General features: G+C 45.0%; 21 non-coding genes across 21 annotated transcripts; all 21 read right to left on the bottom strand.

Annotated features, from left to right (window-relative positions):
- Positions 1–457: 457 nt before the first annotated feature.
- Positions 458–648, bottom strand: LOC141158202 (U2 spliceosomal RNA). Its single transcript, XR_012248237.1, has one exon. It is a non-coding gene; the product is annotated as a U2 spliceosomal RNA (small nuclear RNA).
- Positions 649–1,763: 1,115 nt separating this feature from the next.
- Positions 1,764–1,954, bottom strand: LOC141158201 (U2 spliceosomal RNA). The gene has a single exon (XR_012248236.1). It is a non-coding gene; the product is annotated as a U2 spliceosomal RNA (small nuclear RNA).
- Positions 1,955–3,069: 1,115 nt separating this feature from the next.
- Positions 3,070–3,260, bottom strand: LOC141159867 (U2 spliceosomal RNA). The gene has a single exon (XR_012249861.1). It is a non-coding gene; the product is annotated as a U2 spliceosomal RNA (small nuclear RNA).
- Positions 3,261–4,375: 1,115 nt separating this feature from the next.
- On the bottom strand, positions 4,376–4,566 carry LOC141159799 (U2 spliceosomal RNA). The gene has a single exon (XR_012249796.1). It is a non-coding gene; the product is annotated as a U2 spliceosomal RNA (small nuclear RNA).
- A 1,115-nt stretch (positions 4,567–5,681) lies between these two features.
- Positions 5,682–5,872, bottom strand: LOC141158200 (U2 spliceosomal RNA). Its single transcript, XR_012248235.1, has one exon. It is a non-coding gene; the product is annotated as a U2 spliceosomal RNA (small nuclear RNA).
- A 1,119-nt stretch (positions 5,873–6,991) lies between these two features.
- LOC141159798 (U2 spliceosomal RNA) lies at positions 6,992–7,182 on the bottom strand. The gene has a single exon (XR_012249795.1). It is a non-coding gene; the product is annotated as a U2 spliceosomal RNA (small nuclear RNA).
- Positions 7,183–8,297: 1,115 nt separating this feature from the next.
- Positions 8,298–8,488, bottom strand: LOC141158199 (U2 spliceosomal RNA). The gene has a single exon (XR_012248234.1). It is a non-coding gene; the product is annotated as a U2 spliceosomal RNA (small nuclear RNA).
- A 1,118-nt stretch (positions 8,489–9,606) lies between these two features.
- LOC141158198 (U2 spliceosomal RNA) lies at positions 9,607–9,797 on the bottom strand. Its single transcript, XR_012248233.1, has one exon. It is a non-coding gene; the product is annotated as a U2 spliceosomal RNA (small nuclear RNA).
- A 1,116-nt stretch (positions 9,798–10,913) lies between these two features.
- LOC141159437 (U2 spliceosomal RNA) lies at positions 10,914–11,104 on the bottom strand. Its single transcript, XR_012249444.1, has one exon. It is a non-coding gene; the product is annotated as a U2 spliceosomal RNA (small nuclear RNA).
- Positions 11,105–12,218: 1,114 nt separating this feature from the next.
- On the bottom strand, positions 12,219–12,409 carry LOC141159435 (U2 spliceosomal RNA). The gene has a single exon (XR_012249442.1). It is a non-coding gene; the product is annotated as a U2 spliceosomal RNA (small nuclear RNA).
- Positions 12,410–13,526: 1,117 nt separating this feature from the next.
- LOC141159563 (U2 spliceosomal RNA) lies at positions 13,527–13,717 on the bottom strand. Its single transcript, XR_012249567.1, has one exon. It is a non-coding gene; the product is annotated as a U2 spliceosomal RNA (small nuclear RNA).
- Positions 13,718–14,834: 1,117 nt separating this feature from the next.
- On the bottom strand, positions 14,835–15,025 carry LOC141158197 (U2 spliceosomal RNA). Its single transcript, XR_012248232.1, has one exon. It is a non-coding gene; the product is annotated as a U2 spliceosomal RNA (small nuclear RNA).
- Positions 15,026–16,142: 1,117 nt separating this feature from the next.
- Positions 16,143–16,333, bottom strand: LOC141159828 (U2 spliceosomal RNA). The gene has a single exon (XR_012249823.1). It is a non-coding gene; the product is annotated as a U2 spliceosomal RNA (small nuclear RNA).
- A 1,115-nt stretch (positions 16,334–17,448) lies between these two features.
- On the bottom strand, positions 17,449–17,639 carry LOC141158195 (U2 spliceosomal RNA). Its single transcript, XR_012248230.1, has one exon. It is a non-coding gene; the product is annotated as a U2 spliceosomal RNA (small nuclear RNA).
- A 1,115-nt stretch (positions 17,640–18,754) lies between these two features.
- On the bottom strand, positions 18,755–18,945 carry LOC141158194 (U2 spliceosomal RNA). The gene has a single exon (XR_012248229.1). It is a non-coding gene; the product is annotated as a U2 spliceosomal RNA (small nuclear RNA).
- Positions 18,946–20,062: 1,117 nt separating this feature from the next.
- On the bottom strand, positions 20,063–20,253 carry LOC141158193 (U2 spliceosomal RNA). The gene has a single exon (XR_012248228.1). It is a non-coding gene; the product is annotated as a U2 spliceosomal RNA (small nuclear RNA).
- Positions 20,254–21,368: 1,115 nt separating this feature from the next.
- LOC141158192 (U2 spliceosomal RNA) lies at positions 21,369–21,559 on the bottom strand. The gene has a single exon (XR_012248227.1). It is a non-coding gene; the product is annotated as a U2 spliceosomal RNA (small nuclear RNA).
- A 1,116-nt stretch (positions 21,560–22,675) lies between these two features.
- LOC141158191 (U2 spliceosomal RNA) lies at positions 22,676–22,866 on the bottom strand. The gene has a single exon (XR_012248226.1). It is a non-coding gene; the product is annotated as a U2 spliceosomal RNA (small nuclear RNA).
- Positions 22,867–23,981: 1,115 nt separating this feature from the next.
- On the bottom strand, positions 23,982–24,172 carry LOC141159712 (U2 spliceosomal RNA). Its single transcript, XR_012249712.1, has one exon. It is a non-coding gene; the product is annotated as a U2 spliceosomal RNA (small nuclear RNA).
- Positions 24,173–25,287: 1,115 nt separating this feature from the next.
- Positions 25,288–25,478, bottom strand: LOC141159825 (U2 spliceosomal RNA). Its single transcript, XR_012249820.1, has one exon. It is a non-coding gene; the product is annotated as a U2 spliceosomal RNA (small nuclear RNA).
- Positions 25,479–26,596: 1,118 nt separating this feature from the next.
- On the bottom strand, positions 26,597–26,783 carry LOC141160142 (U2 spliceosomal RNA). Its single transcript, XR_012250111.1, has one exon. It is a non-coding gene; the product is annotated as a U2 spliceosomal RNA (small nuclear RNA).
- Positions 26,784–27,333: the final 550 nt, after the last annotated feature.

Genomic DNA, 27,333 nt, shown 5'->3' with positions numbered 1-27,333 from the left:
GAAATTTTAAGCGCAGCAGAGTAACCAGCTCACATACCTGTTAGCTCAGGTGAGTTTAAAAGGCTGCTGTTGATAACAAGGGCATTTGCTAAATAGATGGTGTGTGTGCAACAATATACTGAAAGGTCAATTATATTGTGCAGCTTATCTCACCACCTGTAGTTATTTAGGTGAAAGCTCCAAAATGCTTGCCTAATATGTCTGTTTATCCAAAAGGAAGTATAGAGGGAGAGCTAGATAGATAGCATTGCATTACATTACATGGCAATGCAATGCACAGTTGCTGAAGTTGAACCAAAATGAGCTTGTCATCTGGCTTCTGCAACTTTTAACATGAAAAATCCAATGAGGAGAAGAAAAGCAAAGCCAAAGAGTCCATCCCAAAATCCGACAAACAAGCCAAATGAACAAAAAGCATTGAATTCAATTCTTTCTGATTTTAGAAACTGCATTAAAGAAGGGGTGCACCGGTCCTGGAGATACTGCAATACCAGGTCAATGCGTGGAGTGGACAGAGCAAGCTCTTTTTCCATCTCCCTGTTCTAAAAATCCATTTAATATATGGTCCCCAGATAGGGGACGTATCAGATATTAAACTGATAAGAACAGATACTACACTTGATCTTAGCCAAAAGGCCGAGAAGCGATAACCAGAATTGGTTTCCGACTACGGTGCCACCCAAGGATTCTGAAAAGTCCATTTGTGGAGATGGGCACCCGGACTCCCGTTAAGAAGACATGCTGTCAACCTCTAGATCCCTCACATGCCTGCACTTTTCGGCTTGCTGCTGCTGCAATCCACGCGTTTTAGATCTGCATAACTCCACCTCTTTTAGCACAGTACCCTCAACCCCCGGCTGTTCCCACCCGCCTCAACACCGTTGGAAGGGAGGAGAACCAATTAAGGCGGGGGGGGGGTGGAACGAGCAGCTGTCTACCCTTAGCAGGAGGGTTGCTGATTAATTACCTCTCCTGCTGCTGCTGCTGCTGGCTGTCCAGCAGCAGACTGAAGGTGGCTGCTGCTGTGCGCAGGTATATAAAGGCTCAGAGCCTATTATGACACGCGCAGCCAGCGTTCCATTGCCACATTCCGTCTACTGCAGGCGGGATACCTGGATGGCTGAATGTCACTGAGAAGCTCACAGAGACCGCCATAAGCAACAGTTTAAAAGAATGCCACAGACTAATCAACCAAACTTTTTGGGTTGGTTTCTCTTTTATAGTCTGCAGGCATTAAATGAAAGAAGTCAGTGTTCCAGCAGAGGGAGACAACGTTTCAGAAAAGGCATTGTAGCAAACCAAAAAAGAAATTTTAAGCGCAGCAGAGTAACCAGCTCACATACCTGTTAGCTCAGGTGAGTTTAAAAGGCTGCTGTTGATAACAAGGGCATTTGCTAAATAGATGGTGTGTGTGCAACAATATACTGAAAGGTCAATTATATTGTGCAGCTTATCTCACCACCTGTAGTTATTTAGGTGAAAGCTCCAAAATGCTTGCCTAATATGTCTGTTTATCCAAAAGGAAGTATAGAGGGAGAGCTAGATAGATAGCATTGCATTACATTACATGGCAATGCAATGCACAGTTGCTGAAGTTGAACCAAAATGAGCTTGTCATCTGGCTTCTGCAACTTTTAACATGAAAAATCCAATGAGGAGAAGAAAAGCAAAGCCAAAGAGTCCATCCCAAAATCCGACAAACAAGCCAAATGAACAAAAAGCATTGAATTCAATTCTTTCTGATTTTAGAAACTGCATTAAAGAAGGGGTGCACCGGTCCTGGAGATACTGCAATACCAGGTCAATGCGTGGAGTGGACAGAGCAAGCTCTTTTTCCATCTCCCTGTTCTAAAAATCCATTTAATATATGGTCCCCAGATAGGGGACGTATCAGATATTAAACTGATAAGAACAGATACTACACTTGATCTTAGCCAAAAGGCCGAGAAGCGATAACCAGAATTGGTTTCCGACTACGGTGCCACCCAAGGATTCTGAAAAGTCCATTTGTGGAGATGGCCACCTGGACTCCCGTTAAGAAGACATGCTGTCAACCTCTAGATTCCTCACATGCCTGCACTTTTCGGCTTGCTGCTGCTGCAATCCACGCGTTTTAGATCTGCATAACTCCACCTCTTTTAGCACAGTACCCTCAACCCCCGGCTGTTCCCACCCGCCTCAACACCGTTGGAAGGGAGGAGAACCAATTAAGGCGGGGGGGGGGTGGAACGAGCAGCTGTCTACCCTTAGCAGGAGGGTTGCTGATTAATTACCTCTCCTGCTGCTGCTGCTGCTGGCTGTCCAGCAGCAGACTGAAGGTGGCTGCTGCTGTGCGCAGGTATATAAAGGCTCAGAGCCTATTATGACACGCGCAGCCAGCGTTCCATTGCCACATTCCGTCTACTGCAGGCGGGATACCTGGATGGCTGAATGTCACTGAGAAGCTCACAGAGACCGCCATAAGCAACAGTTTAAAAGAATGCCACAGACTAATCAACCAAACTTTTTGGGTTGGTTTCTCTTTTATAGTCTGCAGGCATTAAATGAAAGAAGTCAGTGTTCCAGCAGAGGGAGACAACGTTTCAGAAAAGGCATTGTAGCAAACCAAAAAAGAAATTTTAAGCGCAGCAGAGTAACCAGCTCACATACCTGTTAGCTCAGGTGAGTTTAAAAGGCTGCTGTTGATAACAAGGGCATTTGCTAAATAGATGGTGTGTGTGCAACAATATACTGAAAGGTCAATTATATTGTGCAGCTTATCTCACCACCTGTAGTTATTTAGGTGAAAGCTCCAAAATGCTTGCCTAATATGTCTGTTTATCCAAAAGGAAGTATAGAGGGAGAGCTAGATAGATAGCATTGCATTACATTACATGGCAATGCAATGCACAGTTGCTGAAGTTGAACCAAAATGAGCTTGTCATCTGGCTTCTGCAACTTTTAACATGAAAAATCCAATGAGGAGAAGAAAAGCAAAGCCAAAGAGTCCATCCCAAAATCCGACAAACAAGCCAAATGAACAAAAAGCATTGAATTCAATTCTATCTGATTTTAGAAACTGCATTAAAGAAGGGGTGCACCGGTCCTGGAGATACTGCAATACCAGGTCAATTCGTGGAGTGGACAGAGCAAGCTCTTTTTCCATCTCCCTGTTCTAAAAATCCATTTAATATATGGTCCCCAGATAGGGGACGTATCAGATATTAAACTGATAAGAACAGATACTACACTTGATCTTAGCCAAAAGGCCGAGAAGCGATAACCAGAATTGGTTTCCGACTACGGTGCCACCCAAGGATTCTGAAAAGTCCATTTGTGGAGATGGCCACCTGGACTCCCGTTAAGAAGACATGCTGTCAACCTCTAGATCCCTCACATGCCTGCACTTTTCGGCTTGCTGCTGCTGCAATCCACGCGTTTTAGATCTGCATAACTCCACCTCTTTTAGCACAGTACCCTCAACCCCCGGCTGTTCCCACCCGCCTCAACACCGTTGGAAGGGAGGAGAACCAATTAAGGCGGGGGGGGGGTGGAACGAGCAGCTGTCTACCCTTAGCAGGAGGGTTGCTGATTAATTACCTCTCCTGCTGCTGCTGCTGCTGGCTGTCCAGCAGCAGACTGAAGGTGGCTGCTGCTGTGCGCAGGTATATAAAGGCTCAGAGCCTATTATGACACGCGCAGCCAGCGTTCCATTGCCACATTCCGTCTACTGCAGGCGGGATACCTGGATGGCTGAATGTCACTGAGAAGCTCACAGAGACCGCCATAAGCAACAGTTTAAAAGAATGCCACAGACTAATCAACCAAACTTTTTGGGTTGGTTTCTCTTTTATAGTCTGCAGGCATTAAATGAAAGAAGTCAGTGTTCCAGCAGAGGGAGACAACGTTTCAGAAAAGGCATTGTAGCAAACCAAAAAAGAAATTTTAAGCGCAGCAGAGTAACCAGCTCACATACCTGTTAGCTCAGGTGAGTTTAAAAGGCTGCTGTTGATAACAAGGGCATTTGCTAAATAGATGGTGTGTGTGCAACAATATACTGAAAGGTCAATTATATTGTGCAGCTTATCTCACCACCTGTAGTTATTTAGGTGAAAGCTCCAAAATGCTTGCCTAATATGTCTGTTTATCCAAAAGGAAGTATAGAGGGAGAGCTAGATAGATAGCATTGCATTACATTACATGGCAATGCAATGCACAGTTGCTGAAGTTGAACCAAAATGAGCTTGTCATCTGGCTTCTGCAACTTTTAACATGAAAAATCCAATGAGGAGAAGAAAAGCAAAGCCAAAGAGTCCATCCCAAAATCCGACAAACAAGCCAAATGAACAAAAAGCATTGAATTCAATTCTTTCTGATTTTAGAAACTGCATTAAAGAAGGGGTGCATCGGTCCTGGAGATACTGCAATACCAGGTCAATGCGTGGAGTGGACAGAGCAAGCTCTTTTTCCATCTCCCTGTTCTAAAAATCCATTTAATATATGGTCCCCAGATAGGGGACGCATCAGATATTAAACTGATAAGAACAGATACTACACTTGATCTTAGCCAAAAGGCCGAGAAGCGATAACCAGAATTGGTTTCCGACTACGGTGCCACCCAAGGATTCTGAAAAGTCCATTTGTGGAGATGGCCACCTGGACTCCCGTTAAGAAGACATGCTGTCAACCTCTAGATCCCTCACATGCCTGCACTTTTCGGCTTGCTGCTGCTGCAATCCACGCGTTTTAGATCTGCATAACTCCACCTCTTTTAGCACAGTACCCTCAACCCCCGGCTGTTCCCACCCGCCTCAACACCGTTGGAAGGGAGGAGAACCAATTAAGGCGGGGGGGGGGTGGAACGAGCAGCTGTCTACCCTTAGCAGGAGGGTTGCTGATTAATTACCTCTCCTGCTGCTGCTGCTGCTGGCTGTCCAGCAGCAGACTGAAGGTGGCTGCTGCTGTGCGCAGGTATATAAAGGCTCAGAGCCTATTATGACACGCGCAGCCAGCGTTCCATTGCCACATTCCGTCTACTGCAGGCGGGATACCTGGATGGCTGAATGTCACTGAGAAGCTCACAGAGACCGCCATAAGCAACAGTTTAAAAGAATGCCACAGACTAATCAACCAAACTTTTTGGGTTGGTTTCTCTTTTATAGTCTGCAGGCATTAAATGAAAGAAGTCAGTGTTCCAGCAGAGGGAGACAACGTTTCAGAAAAGGCATTGTAGCAAACCAAAAAAGAAATTTTAAGCGCAGCAGAGTAACCAGCTCACATACCTGTTAGCTCAGGTGAGTTTAAAAGGCTGCTGTTGATAACAAGGGCATTTGCTAAATAGATGGTGTGTGTGCAACAATATACTGAAAGGTCAATTATATTGTGCAGCTTATCTCACCACCTGTAGTTATTTAGGTGAAAGCTCCAAAATGCTTGCCTAATATGTCTGTTTATCCAAAAGGAAGTATAGAGGGAGAGCTAGATAGATAGCATTGCATTACATTACATGGCAATGCAATGCACAGTTGCTGAAGTTGAACCAAAATGAGCTTGTCATCTGGCTTCTGCAACTTTTAACATGAAAAATCCAATGAGGAGAAGAAAAGCAAAGCCAAAGAGTCCATCCCAAAATCCGACAAACAAGCCAAATGAACAAAAAGCATTGAATTCAATTCTATCTGATTTTAGAAACTGCATTAAAGAAGGGGTGCACCGGTCCTGGAGATACTGCAATACCAGGTCAATGCGTGGAGTGGACAGAGCAAGCTCTTTTTCCATCTCCCTGTTCTAAAAATCCATTTAATATATGGTCCCCAGATAGGGGACGTATCAGATATTAAACTGATAAGAACAGATACTACACTTGATCTTAGCCAAAAGGCCGAGAAGCGATAACCAGAATTGGTTTCCGACTACGGTGCCACCCAAGGATTCTGAAAAGTCCATTTGTGGAGATGGCCACCTGGACTCCCGTTAAGAAGACATGCTGTCAACCTCTAGATCCCTCACATGCCTGCACTTTTCGGCTTGCTGCTGCTGCAATCCACGCGTTTTAGATCTGCATAACTCCACCTCTTTTAGCACAGTACCCTCAACCCCCGGCTGTTCCCACCCGCCTCAACACCGTTGGAAGGGAGGAGAACCAATTAAGGCGGGGGGGGGGGTGGAACGAGCAGCTGTCTACCCTTAGCAGGAGGGTTACTGATTAATTACCTCTCCTGCTGCTGCTGCTGCTGCTGGCTGTCCAGCAGCAGACTGAAGGTGGCTGCTGCTGTGCGCAGGTATATAAAGGCTCAGAGCCTATTATGACACGCGCAGCCAGCGTTCCATTGCCACATTCCGTCTACTGCAGGCGGGATACCTGGATGGCTGAATGTCACTGAGAAGCTCACAGAGACCGCCATAAGCAACAGTTTAAAAGAATGCCACAGACTAATCAACCAAACTTTTTGGGTTGGTTTCTCTTTTATAGTCTGCAGGCATTAAATGAAAGAAGTCAGTGTTCCAGCAGAGGGAGACAACGTTTCAGAAAAGGCATTGTAGCAAACCAAAAAAGAAATTTTAAGCGCAGCAGAGTAACCAGCTCACATACCTGTTAGCTCAGGTGAGTTTAAAAGGCTGCTGTTGATAACAAGGGCATTTGCTAAATAGATGGTGTGTGTGCAACAATATACTGAAAGGTCAATTATATTGTGCAGCTTATCTCACCACCTGTAGTTATTTAGGTGAAAGCTCCAAAATGCTTGCCTAATATGTCTGTTTATCCAAAAGGAAGTATAGAGGGAGAGCTAGATAGATAGCATTGCATTACATTACATGGCAATGCAATGCACAGTTGCTGAAGTTGAACCAAAATGAGCTTGTCATCTGGCTTCTGCAACTTTTAACATGAAAAATCCAATGAGGAGAAGAAAAGCAAAGCCAAAGAGTCCATCCCAAAATCCGACAAACAAGCCAAATGAACAAAAAGCATTGAATTCAATTCTTTCTGATTTTAGAAACTGCATTAAAGAAGGGGTGCATCGGTCCTGGAGATACTGCAATACCAGGTCAATGCGTGGAGTGGACAGAGCAAGCTCTTTTTCCATCTCCCTGTTCTAAAAATCCATTTAATATATGGTCCCCAGATAGGGGACGCATCAGATATTAAACTGATAAGAACAGATACTACACTTGATCTTAGCCAAAAGGCCGAGAAGCGATAACCAGAATTGGTTTCCGACTACGGTGCCACCCAAGGATTCTGAAAAGTCCATTTGTGGAGATGGCCACCTGGACTCCCGTTAAGAAGACATGCTGTCAACCTCTAGATCCCTCACATGCCTGCACTTTTCGGCTTGCTGCTGCTGCAATCCACGCGTTTTAGATCTGCATAACTCCACCTCTTTTAGCACAGTACCCTCAACCCCCGGCTGTTCCCACCCGCCTCAACACCGTTGGAAGGGAGGAGAACCAATTAAGGCGGGGGGGGGGTGGAACGAGCAGCTGTCTACCCTTAGCAGGAGGGTTGCTGATTAATTACCTCTCCTGCTGCTGCTGCTGCTGGCTGTCCAGCAGCAGACTGAAGGTGGCTGCTGCTGTGCGCAGGTATATAAAGGCTCAGAGCCTATTATGACACGCGCAGCCAGCGTTCCATTGCCACATTCCGTCTACTGCAGGCGGGATACCTGGATGGCTGAATGTCACTGAGAAGCTCACAGAGACCGCCATAAGCAACAGTTTAAAAGAATGCCACAGACTAATCAACCAAACTTTTTGGGTTGGTTTCTCTTTTATAGTCTGCAGGCATTAAATGAAAGAAGTCAGTGTTCCAGCAGAGGGAGACAACGTTTCAGAAAAGGCATTGTAGCAAACCAAAAAAGAAATTTTAAGCGCAGCAGAGTAACCAGCTCACATACCTGTTAGCTCAGGTGAGTTTAAAAGGCTGCTGTTGATAACAAGGGCATTTGCTAAATAGATGGTGTGTGTGCAACAATATACTGAAAGGTCAATTATATTGTGCAGCTTATCTCACCACCTGTAGTTATTTAGGTGAAAGCTCCAAAATGCTTGCCTAATATGTCTGTTTATCCAAAAGGAAGTATAGAGGGAGAGCTAGATAGATAGCATTGCATTACATTACATGGCAATGCAATGCACAGTTGCTGAAGTTGAACCAAAATGAGCTTGTCATCTGGCTTCTGCAACTTTTAACATGAAAAATCCAATGAGGAGAAGAAAAGCAAAGCCAAAGAGTCCATCCCAAAATCCGACAAACAAGCCAAATGAACAAAAAGCATTGAATTCAATTCTATCTGATTTTAGAAACTGCATTAAAGAAGGGGTGCACCGGTCCTGGAGATACTGCAATACCAGGTCAATGCGTGGAGTGGACAGAGCAAGCTCTTTTTCCATCTCCCTGTTCTAAAAATCCATTTAATATATGGTCCCCAGATAGGGGACGTATCAGATATTAAACTGATAAGAACAGATACTACACTTGATCTTAGCCAAAAGGCCGAGAAGCGATAACCAGAATTGGTTTCCGACTACGGTGCCACCCAAGGATTCTGAAAAGTCCATTTGTGGAGATGGCCACCTGGACTCCCGTTAAGAAGACATGCTGTCAACCTCTAGATCCCTCACATGCCTGCACTTTTCGGCTTGCTGCTGCTGCAATCCACGCGTTTTAGATCTGCATAACTCCACCTCTTTTAGCACAGTACCCTCAACCCCCGGCTGTTCCCACCCGCCTCAACACCGTTGGAAGGGAGGAGAACCAATTAAGGCGGGGGGGGGGGGGTGGAACGAGCAGCTGTCTACCCTTAGCAGGAGGGTTGCTGATTAATTACCTCTCCTGCTGCTGCTGCTGCTGGCTGTCCAGCAGCAGACTGAAGGTGGCTGCTGCTGTGCGCAGGTATATAAAGGCTCAGAGCCTATTATGACACGCGCAGCCAGCGTTCCATTGCCACATTCCGTCTACTGCAGGCGGGATACCTGGATGGCTGAATGTCACTGAGAAGCTCACAGAGACCGCCATAAGCAACAGTTTAAAAGAATGCCACAGACTAATCAACCAAACTTTTTGGGTTGGTTTCTCTTTTATAGTCTGCAGGCATTAAATGAAAGAAGTCAGTGTTCCAGCAGAGGGAGACAACGTTTCAGAAAAGGCATTGTAGCAAACCAAAAAAGAAATTTTAAGCGCAGCAGAGTAACCAGCTCACATACCTGTTAGCTCAGGTGAGTTTAAAAGGCTGCTGTTGATAACAAGGGCATTTGCTAAATAGATGGTGTGTGTGCAACAATATACTGAAAGGTCAATTATATTGTGCAGCTTATCTCACCACCTGTAGTTATTTAGGTGAAAGCTCCAAAATGCTTGCCTAATATGTCTGTTTATCCAAAAGGAAGTATAGAGGGAGAGCTAGATAGATAGCATTGCATTACATTACATGGCAATGCAATGCACAGTTGCTGAAGTTGAACCAAAATGAGCTTGTCATCTGGCTTCTGCAACTTTTAACATGAAAAATCCAATGAGGAGAAGAAAAGCAAAGCCAAAGAGTCCATCCCAAAATCCGACAAACAAGCCAAATGAACAAAAAGCATTGAATTCAATTCTTTCTGATTTTAGAAACTGCATTAAAGAAGGGGTGCACCGGTCCTGGAGATACTGCAATACCAGGTCAATGCGTGGAGTGGACAGAGCAAGCTCTTTTTCCATCTCCCTGTTCTAAAAATCCATTTAATATATGGTCCCCAGATAGGGGACGTATCAGATATTAAACTGATAAGAACAGATACTACACTTGATCTTAGCCAAAAGGCCGAGAAGCGATAACCAGAATTGGTTTCCGACTACGGTGCCACCCAAGGATTCTGAAAAGTCCATTTGTGGAGATGGCCACCTGGACTCCCGTTAAGAAGACATGCTGTCAACCTCTAGATCCCTCACATGCCTGCACTTTTCGGCTTGCTGCTGCTGCAATCCACGCGTTTTAGATCTGCATAACTCCACCTCTTTTAGCACAGTACCCTCAACCCCCGGCTGTTCCCACCCGCCTCAACACCGTTGGAAGGGAGGAGAACCAATTAAGGCGGGGGGGGGGGTGGAACGAGCAGCTGTCTACCCTTAGCAGGAGGGTTGCTGATTAATTACCTCTCCTGCTGCTGCTGCTGCTGGCTGTCCAGCAGCAGACTGAAGGTGGCTGCTGCTGTGCGCAGGTATATAAAGGCTCAGAGCCTATTATGACACGCGCAGCCAGCGTTCCATTGCCACATTCCGTCTACTGCAGGCGGGATACCTGGATGGCTGAATGTCACTGAGAAGCTCACAGAGACCGCCATAAGCAACAGTTTAAAAGAATGCCACAGACTAATCAACCAAACTTTTTGGGTTGGTTTCTCTTTTATAGTCTGCAGGCATTAAATGAAAGAAGTCAGTGTTCCAGCAGAGGGAGACAACGTTTCAGAAAAGGCATTGTAGCAAACCAAAAAAGAAATTTTAAGCGCAGCAGAGTAACCAGCTCACATACCTGTTAGCTCAGGTGAGTTTAAAAGGCTGCTGTTGATAACAAGGGCATTTGCTAAATAGATGGTGTGTGTGCAACAATATACTGAAAGGTCAATTATATTGTGCAGCTTATCTCACCACCTGTAGTTATTTAGGTGAAAGCTCCAAAATGCTTGCCTAATATGTCTGTTTATCCAAAAGGAAGTATAGAGGGAGAGCTAGATAGATAGCATTGCATTACATTACATGGCAATGCAATGCACAGTTGCTGAAGTTGAACCAAAATGAGCTTGTCATCTGGCTTCTGCAACTTTTAACATGAAAAATCCAATGAGGAGAAGAAAAGCAAAGCCAAAGAGTCCATCCCAAAATCCGACAAACAAGCCAAATGAACAAAAAGCATTGAATTCAATTCTTTCTGATTTTAGAAACTGCATTAAAGAAGGGGTGCATCGGTCCTGGAGATACTGCAATACCAGGTCAATGCGTGGAGTGGACAGAGCAAGCTCTTTTTCCATCTCCCTGTTCTAAAAATCCATTTAATATATGGTCCCCAGATAGGGGACGTATCAGATATTAAACTGATAAGAACAGATACTACACTTGATCTTAGCCAAAAGGCCGAGAAGCGATAACCAGAATTGGTTTCCGACTACGGTGCCACCCAAGGATTCTGAAAAGTCCATTTGTGGAGATGGCCACCTGGACTCCCGTTAAGAAGACATGCTGTCAACCTCTAGATCCCTCACATGCCTGCACTTTTCGGCTTGCTGCTGCTGCAATCCACGCGTTTTAGATCTGCATAACTCCACCTCTTTTAGCACAGTACCCTCAACCCCCGGCTGTTCCCACCCGCCTCAACACCGTTGGAAGGGAGGAGAACCAATTAAGGCGGGGGGGGGTGGAACGAGCAGCTGTCTACCCTTAGCAGGAGGGTTGCTGATTAATTACCTCTCCTGCTGCTGCTGCTGCTGGCTGTCCAGCAGCAGACTGAAGGTGGCTGCTGCTGTGCGCAGGTATATAAAGGCTCAGAGCCTATTATGACACGCGCAGCCAGCGTTCCATTGCCACATTCCGTCTACTGCAGGCGGGATACCTGGATGGCTGAATGTCACTGAGAAGCTCACAGAGACCGCCATAAGCAACAGTTTAAAAGAATGCCACAGACTAATCAACCAAACTTTTTGGGTTGGTTTCTCTTTTATAGTCTGCAGGCATTAAATGAAAGAAGTCAGTGTTCCAGCAGAGGGAGACAACGTTTCAGAAAAGGCATTGTAGCAAACCAAAAAAGAAATTTTAAGCGCAGCAGAGTAACCAGCTCACATACCTGTTAGCTCAGGTGAGTTTAAAAGGCTGCTGTTGATAACAAGGGCATTTGCTAAATAGATGGTGTGTGTGCAACAATATACTGAAAGGTCAATTATATTGTGCAGCTTATCTCACCACCTGTAGTTATTTAGGTGAAAGCTCCAAAATGCTTGCCTAATATGTCTGTTTATCCAAAAGGAAGTATAGAGGGAGAGCTAGATAGATAGCATTGCATTACATTACATGGCAATGCAATGCACAGTTGCTGAAGTTGAACCAAAATGAGCTTGTCATCTGGCTTCTGCAACTTTTAACATGAAAAATCCAATGAGGAGAAGAAAAGCAAAGCCAAAGAGTCCATCCCAAAATCCGACAAACAAGCCAAATGAACAAAAAGCATTGAATTCAATTCTTTCTGATTTTAGAAACTGCATTAAAGAAGGGGTGCATCGGTCCTGGAGATACTGCAATACCAGGTCAATGCGTGGAGTGGACAGAGCAAGCTCTTTTTCCATCTCCCTGTTCTAAAAATCCATTTAATATATGGTCCCCAGATAGGGGACGTATCAGATATTAAACTGATAAGAACAGATACTACACTTGATCTTAGCCAAAAGGCCGAGAAGCGATAACCAGAATTGGTTTCCGACTACGGTGCCACCCAAGGATTCTGAAAAGTCCATTTGTGGAGATGGCCACCTGGACTCCCGTTAAGAAGACATGCTGTCAACCTCTAGATCCCTCACATGCCTGCACTTTTCGGCTTGCTGCTGCTGCAATCCACGCGTTTTAGATCTGCATAACTCCACCTCTTTTAGCACAGTACCCTCAACCCCCGGCTGTTCCCACCCGCCTCAACACCGTTGGAAGGGAGGAGAACCAATTAAGGCGGGGGGGGGGGGTGGAACGAGCAGCTGTCTACCCTTAGCAGGAGGGTTGCTGATTAATTACCTCTCCTGCTGCTGCTGCTGCTGGCTGTCCAGCAGCAGACTGAAGGTGGCTGCTGCTGTGCGCAGGTATATAAAGGCTCAGAGCCTATTATGACACGCGCAGCCAGCGTTCCATTGCCACATTCCGTCTACTGCAGGCGGGATACCTGGATGGCTGAATGTCACTGAGAAGCTCACAGAGAGCGCCATAAGCAACAGTTTAAAAGAATGCCACAGACTAATCAACCAAACTTTTTGGGTTGGTTTCTCTTTTATAGTCTGCAGGCATTAAATGAAAGAAGTCAGTGTTCCAGCAGAGGGAGACAACGTTTCAGAAAAGGCATTGTAGCAAACCAAAAAAGAAATTTTAAGCGCAGCAGAGTAACCAGCTCACATACCTGTTAGCTCAGGTGAGTTTAAAAGGCTGCTGTTGATAACAAGGGCATTTGCTAAATAGATGGTGTGTGTGCAACAATATACTGAAAGGTCAATTATATTGTGCAGCTTATCTCACCACCTGTAGTTATTTAGGTGAAAGCTCCAAAATGCTTGCCTAATATGTCTGTTTATCCAAAAGGAAGTATAGAGGGAGAGCTAGATAGATAGCATTGCATTACATTACATGGCAATGCAATGCACAGTTGCTGAAGTTGAACCAAAATGAGCTTGTCATCTGGCTTCTGCAACTTTTAACATGAAAAATCCAATGAGGAGAAGAAAAGCAAAGCCAAAGAGTCCATCCCAAAATCCGACAAACAAGCCAAATGAACAAAAAGCATTGAATTCAATTCTATCTGATTTTAGAAACTGCATTAAAGAAGGGGTGCACCGGTCCTGGAGATACTGCAATACCAGGTCAATGCGTGGAGTGGACAGAGCAAGCTCTTTTTCCATCTCCCTGTTCTAAAAATCCATTTAATATACGGTCCCCAGATAGGGGACGTATCAGATATTAAACTGATAAGAACAGATACTACACTTGATCTTAGCCAAAAGGCCGAGAAGCGATAACCAGAATTGGTTTCCGACTACGGTGCCACCCAAGGATTCTGAAAAGTCCATTTGTGGAGATGGCCACCTGGACTCCCGTTAAGAAGACATGCTGTCAACCTCTAGATCCCTCACATGCCTGCACTTTTCGGCTTGCTGCTGCTGCAATCCACGCGTTTTAGATCTGCATAACTCCACCTCTTTTAGCACAGTACCCTCAACCCCCGGCTGTTCCCACCCGCCTCAACACCGTTGGAAGGGAGGAGAACCAATTAAGGCGGGGGGGGGGGGTGGAACGAGCAGCTGTCTACCCTTAGCAGGAGGGTTGCTGATTAATTACCTCTCCTGCTGCTGCTGCTGCTGGCTGTCCAGCAGCAGACTGAAGGTGGCTGCTGCTGTGCGCAGGTATATAAAGGCTCAGAGCCTATTATGACACGCGCAGCCAGCGTTCCATTGCCACATTCCGTCTACTGCAGGCGGGATACCTGGATGGCTGAATGTCACTGAGAAGCTCACAGAGACCGCCATAAGCAACAGTTTAAAAGAATGCCACAGACTAATCAACCAAACTTTTTGGGTTGGTTTCTCTTTTATAGTCTGCAGGCATTAAATGAAAGAAGTCAGTGTTCCAGCAGAGGGAGACAACGTTTCAGAAAAGGCATTGTAGCAAACCAAAAAAGAAATTTTAAGCGCAGCAGAGTAACCAGCTCACATACCTGTTAGCTCAGGTGAGTTTAAAAGGCTGCTGTTGATAACAAGGGCATTTGCTAAATAGATGGTGTGTGTGCAACAATATACTGAAAGGTCAATTATATTGTGCAGCTTATCTCACCACCTGTAGTTATTTAGGTGAAAGCTCCAAAATGCTTGCCTAATATGTCTGTTTATCCAAAAGGAAGTATAGAGGGAGAGCTAGATAGATAGCATTGCATTACATTACATGGCAATGCAATGCACAGTTGCTGAAGTTGAACCAAAATGAGCTTGTCATCTGGCTTCTGCAACTTTTAACATGAAAAATCCAATGAGGAGAAGAAAAGCAAAGCCAAAGAGTCCATCCCAAAATCCGACAAACAAGCCAAATGAACAAAAAGCATTGAATTCAATTCTTTCTGATTTTAGAAACTGCATTAAAGAAGGGGTGCACCGGTCCTGGAGATACTGCAATACCAGGTCAATGCGTGGAGTGGACAGAGCAAGCTCTTTTTCCATCTCCCTGTTCTAAAAATCCATTTAATATATGGTCCCCAGATAGGGGACGTATCAGATATTAAACTGATAAGAACAGATACTACACTTGATCTTAGCCAAAAGGCCGAGAAGCGATAACCAGAATTGGTTTCCGACTACGGTGCCACCCAAGGATTCTGAAAAGTCCATTTGTGGAGATGGCCACCTGGACTCCCGTTAAGAAGACATGCTGTCAACCTCTAGATCCCTCACATGCCTGCACTTTTCGGCTTGCTGCTGCTGCAATCCACGCGTTTTAGATCTGCATAACTCCACCTCTTTTAGCACAGTACCCTCAACCCCCGGCTGTTCCCACCCGCCTCAACACCGTTGGAAGGGAGGAGAACCAATTAAGGCGGAGGGGGGGGGGGGTGGAACGAGCAGCTGTCTACCCTTAGCAGGAGGGTTGCTGATTAATTACCTCTCCTGCTGCTGCTGCTGGCTGTCCAGCAGCAGACTGAAGGTGGCTGCTGCTGTGCGCAGGTATATAAAGGCTCAGAGCCTATTATGACACGCGCAGCCAGCGTTCCATTGCCACATTCCGTCTACTGCAGGCGGGATACCTGGATGGCTGAATGTCACTGAGAAGCTCACAGAGACCGCCATAAGCAACAGTTTAAAAGAATGCCACAGACTAATCAACCAAACTTTTTGGGTTGGTTTCTCTTTTATAGTCTGCAGGCATTAAATGAAAGAAGTCAGTGTTCCAGCAGAGGGAGACAACGTTTCAGAAAAGGCATTGTAGCAAACCAAAAAAGAAATTTTAAGCGCAGCAGAGTAACCAGCTCACATACCTGTTAGCTCAGGTGAGTTTAAAAGGCTGCTGTTGATAACAAGGGCATTTGCTAAATAGATGGTGTGTGTGCAGCAATATACTGAAAGGTCAATTATATTGTGCAGCTTATCTCACCACCTGTAGTTATTTAGGTGAAAGCTCCAAAATGCTTGCCTAATATGTCTGTTTATCCAAAAGGAAGTATAGAGGGAGAGCTAGATAGATAGCATTGCATTACATTACATGGCAATGCAATGCACAGTTGCTGAAGTTGAACCAAAATGAGCTTGTCATCTGGCTTCTGCAACTTTTAACATGAAAAATCCAATGAGGAGAAGAAAAGCAAAGCCAAAGAGTCCATCCCAAAATCCGACAAACAAGCCAAATGAGCAAAAAGCATTGAATTCAATTCTTTCTGATTTTAGAAACTGCATTAAAGAAGGGGTGCACCGGTACTGGAGATACTGCAATACCAGGTCAATGCGTGGAGTGGACAGAGCAAGCTCTTTTTCCATCTCCCTGTTCTAAAAATCCATTTAATATATGGTCCCCAGATAGGGGACGTATCAGATATTAAACTGATAAGAACAGATACTACACTTGATCTTAGCCAAAAGGCCGAGAAGCGATAACCAGAATTGGTTTCCGACTACGGTGCCACCCAAGGATTCTGAAAAGTCCATTTGTGGAGATGGCCACCTGGACTCCCGTTAAGAAGACATGCTGTCAACCTCTAGATCCCTCACATGCCTGCACTTTTCGGCTTGCTGCTGCTGCAATCCACGCGTTTTAGATCTGCATAACTCCACCTCTTTTAGCACAGTACCCTCAACCCCCGGCTGTTCCCACCCGCCTCAACACCGTTGGAAGGGAGGAGAACCAATTAAGGCGGGGGGGGGGTGGAACGAGCAGCTGTCTACCCTTAGCAGGAGGGTTGCTGATTAATTACCTCTCCTGCTGCTGCTGCTGCTGGCTGTCCAGCAGCAGACTGAAGGTGGCTGCTGCTGTGCGCAGGTATATAAAGGCTCAGAGCCTATTATGACACGCGCAGCCAGCGTTCCATTGCCACATTCCGTCTACTGCAGGCGGGATACCTGGATGGCTGAATGTCACTGAGAAGCTCACAGAGACTGCCATAAGCAACAGTTTAAAAGAATGCCACAGACTAATCAACCAAACTTTTTGGGTTGGTTTCTCTTTTATAGTCTGCAGGCATTAAATGAAAGAAGTCAGTGTTCCAGCAGAGGGAGACAACGTTTCAGAAAAGGCATTGTAGCAAACCAAAAAAGAAATTTTAAGCGCAGCAGAGTAACCAGCTCACATACCTGTTAGCTCAGGTGAGTTTAAAAGGCTGCTGTTGATAACAAGGGCATTTGCTAAATAGATGGTGTGTGTGCAACAATATACTGAAAGGTCAATTATATTGTGCAGCTTATCTCACCACCTGTAGTTATTTAGGTGAAAGCTCCAAAATGCTTGCCTAATATGTCTGTTTATCCAAAAGGAAGTATAGAGGGAGAGCTAGATAGATAGCATTGCATTACATTACATGGCAATGCAATGCACAGTTGCTGAAGTTGAACCAAAATGAGCTTCTCATCTGGCTTCTGCAACTTTTAACATGAAAAATCCAATGAGGAGAAGAAAAGCAAAGCCAAAGAGTCCATCCCAAAATCCGACAAACAAGCCAAATGAACAAAAAGCATTGAATTCAATTCTTTCTGATTTTAGAAACTGCATTAAAGAAGGGGTGCACCGGTCCTGGAGATACTGCAATACCAGGTCAATGCGTGGAGTGGACAGAGCAAGCTCTTTTTCCATCTCCCTGTTCTAAAAATCCATTTAATATATGGTCCCCAGATAGGGGACGTATCAGATATTAAACTGATAAGAACAGATACTACACTTGATCTTAGCCAAAAGGCCGAGAAGCGATAACCAGAATTGGTTTCCGACTACGGTGCCACCCAAGGATTCTGAAAAGTCCATTTGTGGAGATGGCCACCTGGACTCCCGTTAAGAAGACATGCTGTCAACCTCTAGATCCCTCACATGCCTGCACTTTTCGGCTTGCTGCTGCTGCAATCCACGCGTTTTAGATCTGCATAACTCCACCTCTTTTAGCACAGTACCCTCAACCCCCGGCTGTTCCCACCCGCCTCAACACCGTTGGAAGGGAGGAGAACCAATTAAGGCGGGGGGGGGGTGGAACGAGCAGCTGTCTACCCTTAGCAGGAGGGTTGCTGATTAATTACCTCTCCTGCTGCTGCTGCTGCTGGCTGTCCAGCAGCAGACTGAAGGTGGCTGCTGCTGTGCGCAGGTATATAAAGGCTCAGAGCCTATTATGACACGCGCAGCCAGCGTTCCATTGCCACATTCCGTCTACTGCAGGCGGGATACCTGGATGGCTGAATGTCACTGAGAAGCTCACAGAGACTGCCATAAGCAACAGTTTAAAAGAATGCCACAGACTAATCAACCAAACTTTTTGGGTTGGTTTCTCTTTTATAGTCTGCAGGCATTAAATGAAAGAAGTCAGTGTTCCAGCAGAGGGAGACAACGTTTCAGAAAAGGCATTGTAGCAAACCAAAAAAGAAATTTTAAGCGCAGCAGAGTAACCAGCTCACATACCTGTTAGCTCAGGTGAGTTTAAAAGGCTGCTGTTGATAACAAGGGCATTTGCTAAATAGATGGTGTGTGTGCAACAATATACTGAAAGGTCAATTATATTGTGCAGCTTATCTCACCACCTGTAGTTATTTAGGTGAAAGCTCCAAAATGCTTGCCTAATATGTCTGTTTATCCAAAAGGAAGTATAGAGGGAGAGCTAGATAGATAGCATTGCATTACATTACATGGCAATGCAATGCACAGTTGCTGAAGTTGAACCAAAATGAGCTTCTCATCTGGCTTCTGCAACTTTTAACATGAAAAATCCAATGAGGAGAAGAAAAGCAAAGCCAAAGAGTCCATCCCAAAATCCGACAAACAAGCCAAATGAACAAAAAGCATTGAATTCAATTCTTTCTGATTTTAGAAACTGCATTAAAGAAGGGGTGCACCGGTCCTGGAGATACTGCAATACCAGGTCAATGCGTGGAGTGGACAGAGCAAGCTCTTTTTCCATCTCCCTGTTCTAAAAATCCATTTAATATATGGTCCCCAGATAGGGGACGTATCAGATATTAAACTGATAAGAACAGATACTACACTTGATCTTAGCCAAAAGGCCGAGAAGCGATAACCAGAATTGGTTTCCGACTACGGTGCCACCCAAGGATTCTGAAAAGTCCATTTGTGGAGATGGCCACCTGGACTCCCGTTAAGAAGACATGCTGTCAACCTCTAGATCCCTCACATGCCTGCACTTTTCGGCTTGCTGCTGCTGCAATCCACGCGTTTTAGATCTGCATAACTCCACCTCTTTTAGCACAGTACCCTCAACCCCCGGCTGTTCCCACCCGCCTCAACACCGTTGGAAGGGAGGAGAACCAATTAAGGCGGGTGGGGGGGGGGGTGGAACGAGCAGCTGTCTACCCTTAGCAGGAGGGTTGCTGATTAATTACCTCTCCTGCTGCTGCTGCTGGCTGTCCAGCAGCAGACTGAAGGTGGCTGCTGCTGTGCGCAGGTATATAAAGGCTCAGAGCCTATTATGACACGCGCAGCCAGCGTTCCATTGCCACATTCCGTCTACTGCAGGCGGGATACCTGGATGGCTGAATGTCACTGAGAAGCTCACAGAGACTGCCATAAGCAACAGTTTAAAAGAATGCCACAGACTAATCAACCAAACTTTTTGGGTTGGTTTCTCTTTTATAGTCTGCAGGCATTAAATGAAAGAAGTCAGTGTTCCAGCAGAGGGAGACAACGTTTCAGAAAAGGCATTGTAGCAAACCAAAAAAGAAATTTTAAGCGCAGCAGAGTAACCAGCTCACATACCTGTTAGCTCAGGTGAGTTTAAAAGGCTGCTGTTGATAACAAGGGCATTTGCTAAATAGATGGTGTGTGTGCAACAATATACTGAAAGGTCAATTATATTGTGCAGCTTATCTCACCACCTGTAGTTATTTAGGTGAAAGCTCCAAAATGCTTGCCTAATATGTCTGTTTATCCAAAAGGAAGTATAGAGGGAGAGCTAGATAGATAGCATTGCATTACATTACATGGCAATGCAATGCACAGTTGCTGAAGTTGAACCAAAATGAGCTTGTCATCTGGCTTCTGCAACTTTTAACATGAAAAATCCAATGAGGAGAAGAAAAGCAAAGCCAAAGAGTCCATCCCAAAATCCGACAAACAAGCCAAATGAACAAAAAGCATTGAATTCAATTCTTTCTGATTTTAGAAACTGCATTAAAGAAGGGGTGCACCGGTCCTGGAGATACTGCAATACCAGGTCAATGCGTGGAGTGGACAGAGCAAGCTCTTTTTCCATCTCCCTGTTCTAAAAATCCATTTAATATATGGTCCCCAGATAGGGGACGTATCAGATATTAAACTGATAAGAACAGATACTACACTTGATCTTAGCCAAAAGGCCGAGAAGCGATAACCAGAATTGGTTTCCGACTACGGTGCCACCCAAGGATTCTGAAAAGTCCATTTGTGGAGATGGCCACCTGGACTCCCGTTAAGAAGACATGCTGTCAACCTCTAGATCCCTCACATGCCTGCACTTTTCGGCTTGCTGCTGCTGCAATCCACGCGTTTTAGATCTGCATAACTCCACCTCTTTTAGCACAGTACCCTCAACCCCCGGCTGTTCCCACCCGCCTCAACACCGTTGGAAGGGAGGAGAACCAATTAAGGCGGGGGGGGGGTGGAACGAGCAGCTGTCTACCCTTAGCAGGAGGGTTGCTGATTAATTACCTCTCCTGCTGCTGCTGCTGCTGGCTGTCCAGCAGCAGACTGAAGGTGGCTGCTGCTGTGCGCAGGTATATAAAGGCTCAGAGCCTATTATGACACGCGCAGCCAGCGTTCCATTGCCACATTCCGTCTACTGCAGGCGGGATACCTGGATGGCTGAATGTCACTGAGAAGCTCACAGAGACCGCCATAAGCAACAGTTTAAAAGAATGCCACAGACTAATCAACCAAACTTTTTGGGTTGGTTTCTCTTTTATAGTCTGCAGGCATTAAATGAAAGAAGTCAGTGTTCCAGCAGAGGGAGACAACGTTTCAGAAAAGGCATTGTAGCAAACCAAAAAAGAAATTTTAAGCGCAGCAGAGTAACCAGCTCACATATCTGTTAGCTCAGGTGAGTTTAAAAGGCTGCTGTTGATAACAAGGGCATTTGCTAAATAGATGGTGTGTGTGCAACAATATACTGAAAGGTCAATTATATTATGCAGCTTATCTCACCACCTGTAGTTATTTAGGTGAAAGCTCCAAAATGCTTGCCTAATATGTCTGTTTATCCAAAAGGAAGTATAGAGGGAGAGCTAGATAGATAGCATTGCATTACATTACATGGCAATGCAATGCACAGTTGCTGAAGTTGAACCAAAATGAGCTTGTCATCTGGCTTCTGCAACTTTTAACATGAAAAATCCAATGAGGAGAAGAAAAGCAAAGCCAAAGAGTCCATCCCAAAATCCGACAAACAAGCCAAATGAACAAAAAGCATTGAATTCAATTCTTTCTGATTTTAGAAACTGCATTAAAGAAGGGGTGCACCGGTCCTGGAGATACTGCAATACCAGGTCAATGCGTGGAGTGGACAGAGCAAGCTCTTTTTCCATCTCCCTGTTCTAAAAATCCATTTAATATATGGTCCCCAGATAGGGGACGTATCAGATATTAAACTGATAAGAACAGATACTACACTTGATCTTAGCCAAAAGGCCGAGAAGCGATAACCAGAATTGGTTTCCGACTACGGTGCCACCCAAGGATTCTGAAAAGTCCATTTGTGGAGATGGCCACCTGGACTCCCGTTAAGAAGACATGCTGTCAACCTCTAGATCCCTCACATGCCTGCACTTTTCGGCTTGCTGCTGCTGCAATCCACGCGTTTTAGATCTGCATAACTCCACCTCTTTTAGCACAGTACCCTCAACCCCCGGCTGTTCCCACCCGCCTCAACACCGTTGGAAGGGAGGAGAACCAATTAAGGCGGGGGGGGGGGTGGAACGAGCAGCTGTCTACCCTTAGCAGGAGGGTTGCTGATTAATTACCTCTCCTGCTGCTGCTGCTGCTGGCTGTCCAGCAGCAGACTGAAGGTGGCTGCTGCTGTGCGCAGGTATATAAAGGCTCAGAGCCTATTATGACACGCGCAGCCAGCGTTCCATTGCCACATTCCGTCTACTGCAGGCGGGATACCTGGATGGCTGAATGTCACTGAGAAGCTCACAGAGACCGCCATAAGCAACAGTTTAAAAGAATGCCACAGACTAATCAACCAAACTTTTTGGGTTGGTTTCTCTTTTATAGTCTGCAGGCATTAAATGAAAGAAGTCAGTGTTCCAGCAGAGGGAGACAACGTTTCAGAAAAGGCATTGTAGCAAACCAAAAAAGAAATTTTAAGCGCAGCAGAGTAACCAGCTCACATACCTGTTAGCTCAGGTGAGTTTAAAAGGCTGCTGTTGATAACAAGGGCATTTGCTAAATAGATGGTGTGTGTGCAACAATATACTGAAAGGTCAATTATATTGTGCAGCTTATCTCACCACCTGTAGTTATTTAGGTGAAAGCTCCAAAATGCTTGCCTAATATGTCTGTTTATCCAAAAGGAAGTATAGAGGGAGAGCTAGATAGATAGCATTGCATTACATTACATGGCAATGCAATGCACAGTTGCTGAAGTTGAACCAAAATGAGCTTGTCATCTGGCTTCTGCAACTTTTAACATGAAAAATCCAATGAGGAGAAGAAAAGCAAAGCCAAAGAGTCCATCCCAAAATCCGACAAACAAGCCAAATGAACAAAAAGCATTGAATTCAATTCTTTCTGATTTTAGAAACTGCATTAAAGAAGGGGTGCACCGGTCCTGGAGATACTGCAATACCAGGTCAATGCGTGGAGTGGACAGAGCAAGCTCTTTTTCCATCTCCCTGTTCTAAAAATCCATTTAATATATGGTCCCCAGATAGGGGACGTATCAGATATTAAACTGATAAGAACAGATACTACACTTGATCTTAGCCAAAAGGCCGAGAAGCGATAACCAGAATTGGTTTCCGACTACGGTGCCACCCAAGGATTCTGAAAAGTCCATTTGTGGAGATGGCCACCTGGACTCCCGTTAAGAAGACATGCTGTCAACCTCTAGATCCCTCACATGCCTGCACTTTTCGGCTTGCTGCTGCTGCAATCCACGCGTTTTAGATCTGCATAACTCCACCTCTTTTAGCACAGTACCCTCAACCCCCGGCTGTTCCCACCCGCCTCAACACCGTTGGAAGGGAGGAGAACCAATTAAGGCGGGGGGGGGGTGGAACGAGCAGCTGTCTACCCTTAGCAGGAGGGTTGCTGATTAATTACCTCTCCTGCTGCTGCTGCTGCTGGCTGTCCAGCAGCAGACTGAAGGTGGCTGCTGCTGTGCGCAGGTATATAAAGGCTCAGAGCCTATTATGACACGCGCAGCCAGCGTTCCATTGCCACATTCCGTCTACTGCAGGCGGGATACCTGGATGGCTGAATGTCACTGAGAAGCTCACAGAGACCGCCATAAGCAACAGTTTAAAAGAATGCCACAGACTAATCAACCAAACTTTTTGGGTTGGTTTCTCTTTTATAGTCTGCAGGCATTAAATGAAAGAAGTCAGTGTTCCAGCAGAGGGAGACAACGTTTCAGAAAAGGCATTGTAGCAAACCAAAAAAGAAATTTTAAGCGCAGCAGAGTAACCAGCTCACATACCTGTTAGCTCAGGTGAGTTTAAAAGGCTGCTGTTGATAACAAGGGCATTTGCTAAATAGATGGTGTGTGTGCAACAATATACTGAAAGGTCAATTATATTGTGCAGCTTATCTCACCACCTGTAGTTATTTAGGTGAAAGCTCCAAAATGCTTGCCTAATATGTCTGTTTATCCAAAAGGAAGTATAGAGGGAGAGCTAGATAGATAGCATTGCATTACATTACATGGCAATGCAATGCACAGTTGCTGAAGTTGAACCAAAATGAGCTTGTCATCTGGCTTCTGCAACTTTTAACATGAAAAATCCAATGAGGAGAAGAAAAGCAAAGCCAAAGAGTCCATCCCAAAATCCGACAAACAAGCCAAATGAACAAAAAGCATTGAATTCAATTCTTTCTGATTTTAGAAACTGCATTAAAGAAGGGGTGCACCGGTCCTGGAGATACTGCAATACCAGGTCAATGCGTGGAGTGGACAGAGCAAGCTCTTTTTCCATCTCCCTGTTCTAAAAATCCATTTAGTATATGGTCCCCAGATAGGGGACGTATCAGATATTAAACTGATAAGAACAGATACTACACTTGATCTTAGCCAAAAGGCCGAGAAGCGATAACCAGAATTGGTTTCCGACTACGGTGCCACCCAAGGATTCTGAAAAGTCCATTTGTGGAGATGGCCACCTGGACTCCCGTTAAGAAGACATGCTGTCAACCTCTAGATCCCTCACATGCCTGCACTTTTCGGCTTGCTGCTGCTGCAATCCACGCGTTTTAGATCTGCATAACTCCACCTCTTTTAGCACAGTACCCTCAACCCCCGGCTGTTCCCACCCGCCTCAACACCGTTGGAAGGGAGGAGAACCAATTAAGGCGGGGGGGGGGTGGAACGAGCAGCTGTCTACCCTTAGCAGGAGGGTTGCTGATTAATTACCTCTCCTGCTGCTGCTGCTGCTGGCTGTCCAGCAGCAGACTGAAGGTGGCTGCTGCTGTGCGCAGGAATATAAAGGCTCAGAGCCTATTATGACACGCGCAGCCAGCGTTCCATTGCCACATTCCGTCTACTGCAGGCGGGATACCTGGATGGCTGAATGTCACTGAGAAGCTCACAGAGACCGCCATAAGCAACAGTTTAAAAGAATGCCACAGACTAATCAACCAAACTTTTTGGGTTGGTTTCTCTTTTATAGTCTGCAGGCATTAAATGAAAGAAGTCAGTGTTCCAGCAGAGGGAGACAACGTTTCAGAAAAGGCATTGTAGCAAACCAAAAAAGAAATTTTAAGCGCAGCAGAGTAACCAGCTCACATACCTGTTAGCTCAGGTGAGTTTAAAAGGCTGCTGTTGATAACAAGGGCATTTGCTAAATAGATGGTGTGTGTGCAACAATATACTGAAAGGTCAATTATATTGTGCAGCTTATCTCATCACCTGTAGTTATTTAGGTGAAAGCTCCAAAATGCTTGCCTAATATGTCTGTTTATCCAAAAGGAAGTATAGAGGGAGAGCTAGATAGATAGCATTGCATTACATTACATGGCAATGCAATGCACAGTTGCTGAAGTTAAACCAAAATGAGCTTGTCATCTGGCTTCTGCAACTTTTAACATGAAAAATCCAATGAGGAGAAGAAAAGCAAAGCCAAAGAGTCCATCCCAAAATCCGACAAACAAGCCAAATGAACAAAAAGCATTGAATTCAATTCTTTCTGATTTTAGAAACTGCATTAAAGAAGGGGTGCACCGGTCCTGGAGATACTGCAATACCAGGTCAATGGGTGGAGTGGACAGAGCAAGCTCTTTTTCCATCTCCCTGTTCTAAAAATCCATTTAATATATGGTCCCCAGATAGGGGACGTATCAGATATTAAACTGATAAGAACAGATACTACACTTGATCTTAGCCAAAAGGCCGAGAAGCGATAACCAGAATTGGTTTCCGACTACGGTGCCACCCAAGGATTCTGAAAAGTCCATTTGTGGAGATGGCCACCTGGACTCCCGTTAAGAAGACATGCTGTCAACCTCTAGATCCCTCACATGCCTGCACTTTTCGGCTTGCTGCTGCTGCAATCCACGCGTTTTAGATCTGCATAACTCCACCTCTTTTAGCACAGTACCCTCAACCCCCGGCTGTTCCCACCCGCCTCAACACCGTTGGAAGGGAGGAGAACCAATTAAGGCGGGGGGGGGGGGGTGGAACGAGCAGCTGTCTACCCTTAGCAGGAGGGTTGCTGATTAATTACCTCTCCTGCTGCTGCTGCTGCTGGCTGTCCAGCAGCAGACTGAAGGTGGCTGCTGCTGTGCGCAGGTATATAAAGGCTCAGAGCCTATTATGACACGCGCAGCCAGCGTTCCATTGCCACATTCCGTCTACTGCAGGCGGGATACCTGGATGGCTGAATGTCACTGAGAAGCTCACAGATACCGCCATAAGCAACAGTTTAAAAGAATGCCACAGACTAATCAACCCAACTTTTTGGGTTGGTTTCTCTTTTATAGTCTGCAGGCATTAAATGAAAGAAGTCAGTGTTCCAGCAGAGGGAGACAACGTTTCAGAAAAGGCATTGTAGCAAACCAAAAAAGAAATTTTAAGTGCAGCAGAGTAACCAGCTCACATACCTGTTAGCTCAGGTGAGTTTAAAAGGCTGCTGTTGATAACAAGGGCATTTGCTAAATAGATGGTGTGTGTGCAACAATATACTGAAAGGTCAATTATATTGTGCAGCTTATCTCACCACCTGTAGTTATTTAGGTGAAAGCTCTAAAATGCTTGCCTAATATGTCTGTTTATCCAAAAGGAAGTATAGAGGGAGAGCTAGATAGATAGCATTGCATTACATTACATGGCAATGCAATGCACAGTTGCTGAAGTTGAACCAAAATGAGCTTGTCATCTGGCTTCTGCAACTTTTAACATGAAAAATCCAATGAGGAGAAGAAAAGCAAAGCCAAAGAGTCCATCCCAAAATCCGACAAACAAGCCAAATGAACAAAAAGCATTGAATTCAATTCTTTCTGATTTTAGAAACTGCATTAAAGAAGGGGTGCACCGGTCCTGGAGATACTGCAATACCAGGTCAATGCGTGGAGTGGACAGAGCAAGCTCTTTTTCCATCTCCCTGTTCTAAAAATCCATTTAATATATGGTCCCCAGATAGGGGACGTATCAGATATTAAACTGATAAGAACAGATTTTTTTTAATTTGGCAATCCCCTGCAGAGGGATAAAACCGTTTATTAAAACTTTAACAAATTACAAGCATAATTAGACAAATACCAAACGTTAAAAGACAAATGAAATTTACAAAACAAAAAAATACAAAGATTTTAAATAATTAGGTTCCATTGGTCAACAAGCCATTTTTTGGAAATATGTACATTCTTCTTTTTGTCAATTAAATAATAAGTATACATTTCACATAAACATAAACTTAAAACATCATTCACTGATAAAACATCTTGTTTAAAAATAGCAATGTTGCGCGCTTTCCAGAGAGATGACTTGGCGCAGTTCACTGTCTTCCAAGCCATTGTGTACTGGTCCATTGTGGGGCATTCCATAAGTCCGTATAGCACAGTTTTATATGTAAAGTCCTTGAGGTCTGCCACCCTTTCCAGTAGGGGGAGCAGTCTTCTCCAGAAATCCTTTGCAAAATTACATGTCCATAATAGATGTTCCACCGTTTCCTCGTCTTGGCATCCGGCTCTTGGGCAGATGGCAGACCTCACAAATTCTCTTCTGTATTGGAATGCCCGGCAAGGAAGACAGCGGTGCA

The sequence above is a fragment of the Phyllobates terribilis genome, unplaced genomic scaffold (genome assembly GCF_046119375.1).
Source record: "Phyllobates terribilis strain yellow unplaced genomic scaffold, ASM4611937v1 Scaffold_8__6_contigs__length_399053987, whole genome shotgun sequence".
Taxonomy (NCBI): domain Eukaryota; kingdom Metazoa; phylum Chordata; class Amphibia; order Anura; family Dendrobatidae; genus Phyllobates; species Phyllobates terribilis.
The sequence above is the reverse complement of the archived record's forward strand: the minus strand, read 5'-3'. Positions and strand labels throughout refer to the sequence as shown.